Here is a 12191-nt window from a genome sequence, read left to right on the forward strand (position 1 = left end):
GGCGGTAAAGTAATACCGCCATCCTTTTCCGCCATGGACTATTCCAACCCATCACACCGTAATTAACGCCGCCGTAAAGTACGACGGCGTAAATAGCGGACCAGTGTCGAGCGTCCGAGACACCACGTCGGAAATAACGCTAAGGCGTTAACCAGTGCTGATCCCAAGTAAAGCGGACACGGTAAAAACGGGCTCCACAAGGGCGCAAAGTAGCTTAACGCCATGGCGTAATTACTGGCATCGCAGAGAAGGTGTTAACAACCCTGAACAGTGCCAGAAAGAGGAACAGGTGCACCCAATCAGCACAGGTGGAGTCCATAGAGTCAGGCACAGCACAAAAGGAGCACACCCACACACCACACCCCCTCCCACACCAAGATGATACCAATTCTCGCAGCATTCATGGAGCTGGAGGCCCTGCTTGCAAGGCAGCAACTACGACAACATCAACAACCGCAACCACAGCAACCACAGCCCCCACCACAGAGGATACACAGGAGGAGAAGGAGGCAGAGACAGGCCCAGCATGCCCTACCGGTGCAGCCACCATTACCACGCCGTCAGCCCCCAATTCCACGCATCAGACCCACCCCCTTCAACCTCACACCAGAGCAGATACACACCCTGTACCGGCTTGACCGGGACACCATAACCACCATAGTGGCCCTGATACATAACGACATAGTGAGCCTAATAGAAATCAGCACTGCCATCCCCCCTCTACTAAAGGTAGTGTCTGTTCTCCACTTCCTTGCCAGAGGGACCTACCAGCATACAGTGGGGCACATGCATGGCATCTCACAGCCCATATTTTCCCGGATACTCAACCAAGTGCTCGATGCCCTCCTCAAGCACAGAAGGGACTACATATGCCTCCCCCGGACTCCCCAGGAGACATATGATACCAAAGCTGCCTTCCATGCACTTGCATGCATGCCAAATTGCATAGGTGCCATCGACTGCACCCACGTAGAATTGGTGGTTCCCCATGCCATGGAGGTGCCGTATCGCAACCGCAAGCAATATCACTCCATCAACGTCCAGATGGTGTGTAATGCCAGTAAAGCCATCACACAATGCAATGCCCGATATCCCGGATCAACTCATGACTCCTTGGTCCTGCGCAACTCTACACTACCACGTTACATGGAGCGACATGCTGAACGACGTACCTGGCTGCTTGGTGAGTAACCGGAATGGGCCATGGCAGTCCATTGGGGCTGTGCGTAGGCTGTCAGCATACTCCACCCGGGTGGTAAAGGGGGGGGTAGAGAGATGCATAAGGGTGGGACAGACAACGCCATTGTACGATGTAATGGGGTGACTGTATCCTGGGACATGTGTGCATGGCCAGTGAACACCTGCTGCAATGTCAGATTAGCACAGTTCTCCACCATGATTGGACGAACACTTACCTTCATTCCACTCTCATGCAGGTGATGCTGGCTACCCATTGAAGCCGTGGCTCATGACCCCGGTCCACAACCCACAAAACAGGCACCAGGAGGACTACAATAGATCTCATACCCGTACACGGGTGGTGATAGAGCAGACCTTCGCCCTCATCTACAGCCACAAGAAGGTGGCCAAGATCACCATGGCATGTGCAATGCTGCACAACATGTGCATCCATTGGAACGTGCCACTGCCCCCTGACGTGGGTCTGCTACCACCAGATGAGGAGGAGGAGGAGGAGGAAGGAATGGCAGGACAGCATCACGGGGCCGATGCACAGGAGGGACGTCACGTGCGATAAGCATTGATTGACCAATATTTCTGAGTCACAAGTCAGCTGAGGGGGTGAGGATGACAGGACATTGGGCACTGGGTGTGGGGATACATGTACTACATGCACTGTGAGACATTAAAAGACACATGCACAATGATCAATGTCCACTCTGTTTTCCAGGATACACCAAACTGTGTATTGTATAATCATGTGAAAACGTGTACAAATAATCCTCCACCCTCACCCCCCTCCCCCCATCTCCCACGCACACCCTCCCCCCCCCCAACTCCCACGAACACCCTCAACCCCCTCACCCTCCCCCCACAACAGCCCCACAATGGTCCCATCAATACTACATAGGCCACATGTGTGTGGCTTCATAGTCAATGGGCACTCCCCAAGCCTGGGGTATCATTTTCGCATTGTGCGTTGTGACCTGCGGACCGGGCTGGTCTGCGTGGAGGAGCACTGGGAGGGTGGTTCCTCCTGCTGGGGCTGAGGTCTGGGGGTTGCTGCCTCCAGGGCATCAGCAATCCTGCCGAGCACCTCACAGAGCCGGTTTGTGGATGTAGTGATGACCTCGCCCAGAGCCTGCAGGTCATTGTGATGCACCAACCCTGATTTCCGGTTGTCCCGGAGAAACTCCTATCATGGTCGTGAGGTTCTGGGAGTGCACAGCTTCTGCGGCCGATGTGGGGGATGTGGTTGGCAGGCTTGGTATTGGGCCTGCAGGCCTCTCAGGTGTTTCGGCAGGGGAAGTGGGCTGATGTGAGACAGGTGTTACCCCTTCGCCTGTGAGACCTGGGCCATCACTCGACCCGGAGTCGCTGTGTGCAACCTGGCTGTACGATGGTGACTCAGGGCTGTAGACATTGGTCTCCTCCATGTTGACCACGGAATAGGATGTGGGGCTGTCTGGCACACTAAGGAGGCACATGGCAGCATTCTCCCCTGACATGCTGGATTCCTCAGGGTGCAGCGTGGGGCATGTTTCCGGCGGAACTGCAGCCATGTCCAGGTGCGCGGGTGGGGGTTGTGTACCCTCCATGGGGGTTGCTGGAGCAGGTGGTGTAGCATGGGCCTTATGTCTGCCAGCAGGTATGCGCTGTACCCTGCCCCTGTCCCGGGAGGTACTTGGCCGGGAGCCTTCCTGCTCCTCACTTTCATGACCGCTACCTGTGGGGGGCAAGAGAGAGACAGCATGATCAATGATCTGGGGGTCATCATGACTTCAAGCCTATGGTAACACATTGGGAGAGCAGCCTCTTGGTGATCTTTTGGTCGGTGAGTGAACTTGGCTTGGATGGTAAAAGCATACTGTTGGCGGGGTCAATCATGTTGCCTGAGTACTGTGGTGAGTGACATTGACCAGCTTTCTGTGTGGCATGGCCAATATGGGTGTCAGCCTTGCACCTCACATCATCCTGGGTCCCACTTGTTACGACATGGTTGCAGGGGGGGGGTCTACGAAGCAAACATGATGTGACTCTTTGGCCGGCCCTTTGCGGTGAATTACATTAGGGATGCATGTACTGTTTGGACTCATGACACTCACCTGCATCAGCGGATGAGGGATCACCGCAATCCATTTCGCCAACACCTTCGATGGCTTCTGTGCCCATCATCTCCGCACGTTTCCTCCCAGGGCATCATTTTAATGGGTGAGCCTGGGCCTCCTCCTGTCTCCAGGGCCTGCTGACGGTTTGCTGACAGGATGGCCCGCACTCTGAGACGGAGGTCATCCCAGCGTTTGCGGCAATGCCTTGTGCTGCGGGGGGTGTTCCCAACGGCGCTCACCCTCTGTGCGACCAACTCCCATATCTCCTTCTTTCTGAGGATGGTGGGCCTACGCATGTCGCTGCAGAATACGATATCTGCATGTTCATGCAGAGTGTCGACCAGGACCTGTAACTCATCCTGGGTGATTTTTTCTTTTCGGATGCGCGCAGCGCCCTTTTTCAGGACTTTAGGCATGATGCTGTTCTCAGTAGTATATTTGGTTGATCTGAGTCCTGTATGGAGTCCTGTATGTCCTGTATGGAGAGGATTGCAATGGATTGTGATTTTAAATATGGCCGCCGTGATGCTTCCCGTTCCTGTGCGATGACGTTATTTCCGTTTCCGGTATTTAACGGTGGCCGTAATTTACGGTTAGCGTAAATTACGGTCTCCGCTAATTACGGATTCCATCGAAGGCGATGGTGTTAAATACGTCTAGGTTTATGGCGGTAAGGGGTTTGACGGGACCTTTTGCGCTATGCCGCAAGGGAGTTTACCGCCATGGCGGAATACTCGTGCACGCAAAGTCGGAATATGGTGGAAATAGCGCCTTCCAACCACATCGTACATGGTATTTACGCCATGGCGGTAATTAGTGTTACTTACCGCCGGACTCGGAATGAGGCCCAATAATTCTGCACTAAATGGGAAGGTAGCCAGCCGTGAGAAGAAGATGGGTCTCTCTTCAAGAGAGTGTAAAGTCAAACTTGAAATAACATCGAAAGGTCCAAACAGGGCCTTACTGAACAGAGAATACGTTGTGATCTTGTTCAGACAAATATCTATACTGCGTCGCTTCTCATCAGACGACATCTCACTTGTTGAATATGTAATCGAAAAAAGGTTACATCAAGTAATTCTACATCTGAGAACACACAGGATAAACACATTGCTGATAGAAGCAACTGACAGGCTATCTAAAATTAATAGTGACCTGCATGTCATGGAACATCACATTCCCAACCCCTTTGTACAGATTCTAAAAATAAAAATAAATACAGATCCAAAGAAACAGCCAATTAAAATACTCCTAATGAACACATATTGGAACAAAAACTGGTGCCATACGGAAAATTACTTGCGGGACAATATGGATACAATTGACAAATCGATGTTGGAGTATAAAGATCAACTCATCATTCTATGTGGTGACCTAAACATCCGACTATTAAAGGAGGAAAACCAAAAATTGATGACCAGCTTGATGGCAAGACCAAGAGATGGTCAGAGGAAATGGAAATACGGGACCTAAAGATGCCGAATGGTCAAACCAAAGGGAACCTACATGGTGCAGACACATGGTCCTGTGGCATAAATAGCACATGCTTGGATTATTGTTTTGTGGTGGCAAACACCCTTCAGTGGATTAATTCTTTCACAATTAAGAAGCAAATGCCAGTGATCATGACTTATTAGAAATTGAACTAGCATGGAAAATAAGAGAAGCGAACAAAATGAAAACTGCTCCAATGAAAGTATTGTGGGGAAGAAATAGATTGAGATTAAAACAACAATCCGTCCCTACACTAACTGGTCAATATGGCAACAATGTACTGAAAAATCCAGATGAAGTGGAGTACACTAATACAGATGGTTGTTGAAAGAATTAGAAGTTATACAGTAAGATGAAAACAATCATAAGAAAGCACGACGAAGATCTGGTTGAAAAGAGGAAAAAGCATGCAGCTGAATTACTATGATTACGAAACAGCAATAATCTGGATACAGAAGAGCTTCTAAGAAAGTGTCATCAATCATATAAATACTGGTTAAGATCTACCAGGGCGAGAAGAGCCCAGGGAAATGCGGAGAAAATGTTGGCAGCAGTCAGGACATGAAATGCCAAGAGCATCTGGGACATCATAAATAAGAGCGCTTCACTTTCAATCCGCTATTGCTGTAAACCAGGTTACAGAGAGCCGATGGATACAATATTATGTGGCCCTTTACCGATCGACCACGGAGGTAAACCCCAAGGCCAAGATCAAAAACCAGAATCTGTGGGAAATCGACTTCGACCGTGAGGAAATATCCAGGATGATTAAAAAGTTGAGCTCTTTAAGTGCAGCAGGGCCTGATGGCATTTCCAATCACATGCTTAAGGAAAATTGTGAAGACTGGTCCGACCTAATACTATTGTTCTATCAACAAATAGTAAAAACCAGATCTGTACCTTCCGCCTGGAAGGAAGCAATAATAGTGCCAATTTTAAAAAAAAGGGAACTGCAGTGACCCGCAAAACTATAGACCTATTGCCCTACTTGACTCCATTGGGAAATTGTTTGCTTCCATTCTCATACACGACCTTAAGAGATGGGCTCTAAAAGCCGGTATTCTAGATAAACGGCAAACTGCCTTTGTAAGTGGTATGGGCACATCACTCAACCTGTTTTTATTAAATCTGCTAAAACTGAGAGCACTGGAAAGTAAAAGAAAGATCTACCTGGGGTTCATAGACTTGGAGCAGGCATTTGACGCGATAAATCGTGATCTGCTATGGACCAAGTTAAAAAAAATGGCAGTGCCCAGACAACCTTTTAGAAGCCATACAAGCCCTCTATATGGACACGTCCATACAGGTTCAAACTACAAACAAGGGCTTGATTACTGAAAAAATATGGATTTATAAGGGCATCAAACAGGGCTGTGCCCTGGCACCTTTCTGTTTGCCCTCTATCTAGCAGACATGATTGAAACACAAAGTATGGTTAGGGCTTTTGCCCCAAAGATTGACGAGTTTGATATACCATGGATGTTATATGCGGATGATGTGGTCTTTGTCGAAGAAACTGCAATCGGTCTCCAAAGACGAATAACTACATTCAAGAAAAATCTGGCTGACAACAGCATGAAAATCAACATAGCAAAATCAAAGGTATTGGTGATAAAATCAGCTTGTGGAAAGATGGCAAAGAAGAAAGAGTTTACTTGGACTATTGAAAGCCAAGAATTGGTAGATTGGCAGTGGTGCAATCAACAATCTGCCTTGCAGTTTGGATAAATAAAAACATCAATGAAGAAGGCCATTATATGCTGATCTGAGAGAGATGGCTGTAATTAACACACCAAGGGCAATTATTACACCAGAGATATGGAACCTACTCCCTGATCCCCACACTAATCTTTTATAAACAAAAGGTGGTTGCAGTATTACCTTACAGGGCCGAGGCATTACTATCTCTTCTGTGGGAAATATGGGGTGTGTGTGAAGCATTTTCCTGGAGAAGGATCCTAAAATTGCCAAATTCTTTGCCCATGTCAACTATGAGGCATGAATTAAGGTTTCAGTCAATTGCCTCAATAGTAATGTGGAAAACAATTTCCCTCTATCGAAAATGTGTTTGCGACGTGCCGCCTGCATCGTAGTGCAATCTGGGCTAGTAAAGAAAGAGAAAACCCTCCAATGTTGGAGAAACAGATGCAAAGACTTGCTCGAGCCTCATAATTTCACGAATGAAACATTAAAAGAAAACCCAAATAAGACAAAGAGGAATCTTCAGGAAAAAGATTGGGATGAAACTCAAGAACTGAAAAGAAACGACGATTGCTGCTACAACATCATATGGGAATTAACAATATTGAATAATCCACCATTGTATATGAGTGAATTTCCTTCCCCACATTATAGAGACTTGTTGATGTGAAGTAGATTTAACATCTTGCCCTCGAGAGAAGTACAGTTGTACAGAAAACAAGTAAAAGCGCAGGAAGCAAATTGTTATTTTGGCAAAGGCCCAGACTCGCTGGAGACCATCAGGCACTTGATGTTAACTTGTCACTATTTAAGAGTAAAAGAGAAAAGTCTATGGGTGGATATGTGGCCTTGTGCGATGCATGCACAGAAGAAGAGCCCTGGGAGAGATTACTGACCATAGACAAAGTTTGATGGACCATCAATGCCCTTAAATTTGTAGAATCCCTGTTAAAGGACAAACTGGTTTGAAGGCAATAATAAAGAACTCTAGGTTTGAGAACTGTGGAATGTAAATGAACTAAATGAATGAAAAGATGTTGGGTGAAAATGTTGAATATGTTAAAGGATGAAATGTTTAACCAATAAAAGATTTTAAAAAAACTATTTGCACTTCTCTTGGCACAGCAAGTTGTGTGCAATGTGGAATACTTTTTTATGATATCAAAATTAATTCTAAAATATACAAATTATATCATCATTGTCATTACAATACTAATTTGGTGTGCATGCTTTTTTTGGCCACCTGCATTCAAGTAAAAACAGTGGGCCTCATTACACGGATGGCGGTGAACCATGGCGCTATTAGCGTCATGGTTCATGCCGGTAAAATACCGGCACCGCCTTGGTGGAAAGGGGAATTACCGCCCTATTCCAAGGTTGGCGGGGCAGTTATTCCCCCTTCCACCATTGCCCTTCCCCATTCCTATTTCTGCCCCATAGGCCTCTATGCGAATGGGGAAGGCGCTAATTACGGTACCGCAAATTGCGGTACCGTAATTAGCTCCCTGGTTCCTTTGCAGGTTGGTTTTTTAACGCCTGCAAAATGCAGGCGTTAAATTCCCCAACCCGCAAAGGGACCTCGTAGTAAGACGGTAAGGATTTACTGGTACCGGTAAAATACTGGTACCGGTAAACCCTTACCGCCATCCGTGTAATGAAGCCCAGTATATCTACTTTCTTCCCTAAAACTCTTATTAATAGTTATATCTCATTCATTTTACAAATATTGTGCTTTATTGCTTTTGTATCTACCACCTACTGTTCACTTGTTTCATATGTAAACAGTCATCACCTTCTACACTCCATAACACTCACAATCATGTACATGGAACCATCTATGTAACCTAGTACTTGTAGGAAACACTTCTACACATTTAAATAGACACTCTTTTAGACAATAAAACAGAAGTAGAATATTGCAGAATGCTGTTCTATCTGTAATCTTCAGAATCTCACCTCAACATTTATTTCATACTGTTTTAAATACATCCTAGTAACGATCCATCTTCTACTTTACATATAACGCGTATTACCCAATCCTTCCAATTACCCTATCCTTGCAATTCAAACTTTTATTTTGCATGTTTATATTCATAAAGTTTATATTCACAAATAATACAAAACATAAATTTTAAAAAGTTGGTTCCAACAACATTAAGTAAGCATTATTTAAACCATTTGAAAATCTAGTTTGGTGTGTGACTATAGTCAATCTACTTCTGTAGGCACCCATGTTGTGAAATGTCCACAGTGAATAGATGCCCCCTCATGAAAAATGATTGCACACATCTTAAAATTGTTCCTACTAATAGAAACGTGACTATTTACAAAATTCAGTACTGACATGTTAATTTTCCTGCCATCTACATTGTATCTTTGAGACATAATCAATACATACTTATGAAAAACTAGATTTTGCAGTGTTGATTGTGAATTACAACCACAGTCACTGCATTGCATATCATGGAATGCATTGGTTAGAAGATCAGAAACATTTAAACTTGTCTGATCAGGGATTTGAACATATAAAAATCTTTCAGAAAGATCTTGAGTGGTGTAATCTTTCTAACATCATGGACACATATGATTCCAAACACAACTAATTCCTACATACCTATCTATGCTAACACTTTCATGAACTAATACATTGAAGACAGTCATTAATAATTCTTAACTATCTGTCTGTGTTTTTTGAGAAAACTGTTGGTTTTAACTTGTAACAGCTACTACATTTCAGATTGATATTGCCGAATATCTACATTGTGGTTTTTCATCTACAGATATTTTATGAAATGAAAGTTCCACACATAGCTGCTTGTCTGCTGTGGAAGCTATTTCTTGCAGCATTAGAGTCATTTGAAACAACATACTCAAAGCTGCATTACAATTGCATTCAACTCCTGTTTCTTTACTAAATATGTAAGGAGAGTATGTTATACTTGAACAACTCTCCAGCTCTGCTAGAGTTTGTTGCATTTTAGTCTTAATAGGAATTATTTGATTTGAGCCACAGACTCTGTATGTTTCCTGGTTAAGTGCTTAGCAGGTACAGGTATAAGTTTCAGGTGAGGTGCATATAGTACATGTAACCTACTGTATTCTTCAATGCAAGACATGTCAGCTGTCACTTTTCTTTCATCAAAGTTTATTAAAAATAAAGTGAAATAATTGGCTGCACACATTAACAAACTGTGCCAAACTTGATTGGTGAAAAGTGATCCTTTTTAGTGTTTCAGGTCACATTCAAAAGAAAGTAATGAATGAAAACAAACAGTGCCATCTCAGATTACATGTATTTCAACACATCAGTGTCTTTTTTCAAATCAGGGCAGATTTAGGCTAAATTTCATTAGAAAAATGGGTTCAAATCTGAAGAGCAAGACATTCAAGGGTTAAATGCCTCCTAAAAAGAGTGTGTTCAGTCTCCACGTGTCGGCATTCGTATTTTATCAGCCGTTAAGGTAGAAACCCACAAAGGGACTTTTGAGGTAATTATGGTACCACAATTTGCAGTACCGTAATTACCGCCTTCCCCATTCCCATTGAGCCCTATGGGGAAAAAATGAGAATGGTGAATGGGGAATTACAGCCCCGCCAACCTTGGAATGGGGCGGTAATTCCGCCATCCACCATGGCGCAATCGGTAACATACCAGCATCAACCATGGCGCTAATAGCGCCATGGTTGACGCCTCGGTCATAATGAGGCCCAAAGTGTAACATAGCTAAGTATCTGTGATGAAAGAACAGTGATACACTTTCAGGATTCATGGAACACAATTCTCCTGGTGCCATGTGTTCTATGTCTTCTTTCTGTGGATTAGTTTAACAAATCCACTCTGCAAGACAATACCAACCATATGCAGCACAACTTAAAGTCACAAAAAAGTTGGAGGTCCCAAGTTTCTAATCATGCATCTAACCTCAGAGTATCTCCTATACCAATATTCCTTGGGTCTCCTCATTGTAGCAAGAGCATTGGTAAATTTACCCTCTAAAATATTTTTTTTTCTTTCACCTATTGCAGCATCTCACATGCAGAAAGATTTTGAAATCTAGTTCCAGTCTGAAGTGTATGAGCAAAAGCATAACGTAATGTTGAAAATTCATTTGAATACAATAAGTGAAAATGATATTCAACATTGGTATGGAATTGGGAATTTCCAGGAAACATTTGTGTACAGCAATATTCTGAAGAAGAGATTCGAACCTTCTGATCATCAAATCTACCTTCTGTACCAGTAGTAAAATGCATAGGGAAACACCAAGCTTCTAACACCTTTTCCCAGACACTGATTTGTGCAACCTTTGTTGCTTTCATTTGACACAATTCTAAACTGTCATCCATGACTTCACATGTGTGTAGAGGATGAAGTGTAATGTTCATAAAACTATTCCCTTCTGCAACTGATAAAGGTTGGAACTGACCTTCACTGCTTTTGTTTGTCGACTCAACATCAAGCATAGACAAGTCTGGTACACTCAGAATGCCTTTGTATAACTCATTGTGCTCCAACAGAAACGCCAATGCGTTTTTTCACTTTTCAAATATCTATAAGATGTTGCCAGATTCTCTTATCGTTTACTAAAACAAAAATGGAATCTGCAATATTATACTTCACTCCTTGAGTGTTCAGATTTTCTTCCAAATTGAGCGGTAAATAAACAACTTTGCCTCTCACACCTTGCACTAATAATTTTTTATTCAGATTTGACATCTTTGTTTGCAATCTAACAATAACTTGGAAAGGATGAACAATTTGCAAAGCAATCACTTCAAACATGTTCAATTTCTGAAGCACAACAGGGATGTCACACACTACCATGTCATTCAAGACACTACTAGGGGGAATACTTCTTTGATTTTAAAACCCAACACAGTGTTTACAAACATAAAGTCAAAAAACCTTCTTCTACATACAAATACAGATAAAGTTATATCCAAACATCTTTATGTTTAATTTTCTCCTCAATGTACACTAGTTGCACTTGAGACTTATAAAAACTGTGCCGACAAGCTATACAAACAATGTCAGGTCTTTCAGTAGAAGAGAACTATAACATAAATATTTTTTCATACTGTTGAAAAATCAGATTCTTTGAAAGGATACAATCATTATTTAAACTTCCTGCAAGTGTTTCCTCTGTGTACACATACTATTTTACATGTATGATATTTATCATTTGTATTGTAGAAACTAAACGTTCTACAGTTCCAGTCAGAAGTGTTTGATTTAAAAGTGCAAGGGACATTATTTGTGTTTTGCACTCATCCATTTTAACTAGAAGGTATCTCACAGTAATATGTTGTGCAGCCAGCATCCATATATTATGAAACTGAGTCATACATCTACTTTTATCAAGACAAGCTAGTGAGTGACACAAAAGTCCTGTTTTTCACAAACTTCACAGTTTTCTATTCTTTGTAGCATCCTGATCTGTCTTTGACCATTATTATTTTTGTACAGAACTTGCAAACATTTCTTTAAAACTTGACAAGAAAATGTATCAATATTGCACAACATATTGCACATCCTTACCTCACAATGTTTTTTAGGTTTCATTCTAGACTGACCTAATCTTTCCATTTCTGTATTATAAGACCGTTGGATTTCTTCTTTTTCCAAAATCAAACCATTTCATTGAAATGTCCACTCTCATCAATAGCTAGTGGAACCTTCTCTCCTTGAATGAAACTCTCCTCATTAAA

Source organism: Ambystoma mexicanum, chromosome 2p, assembly GCF_040938575.1.
Source record: "Ambystoma mexicanum isolate Mex_15411 chromosome 2p, UKY_AmexF1_1, whole genome shotgun sequence".
Lineage (NCBI taxonomy): Eukaryota > Metazoa > Chordata > Amphibia > Caudata > Ambystomatidae > Ambystoma > Ambystoma mexicanum.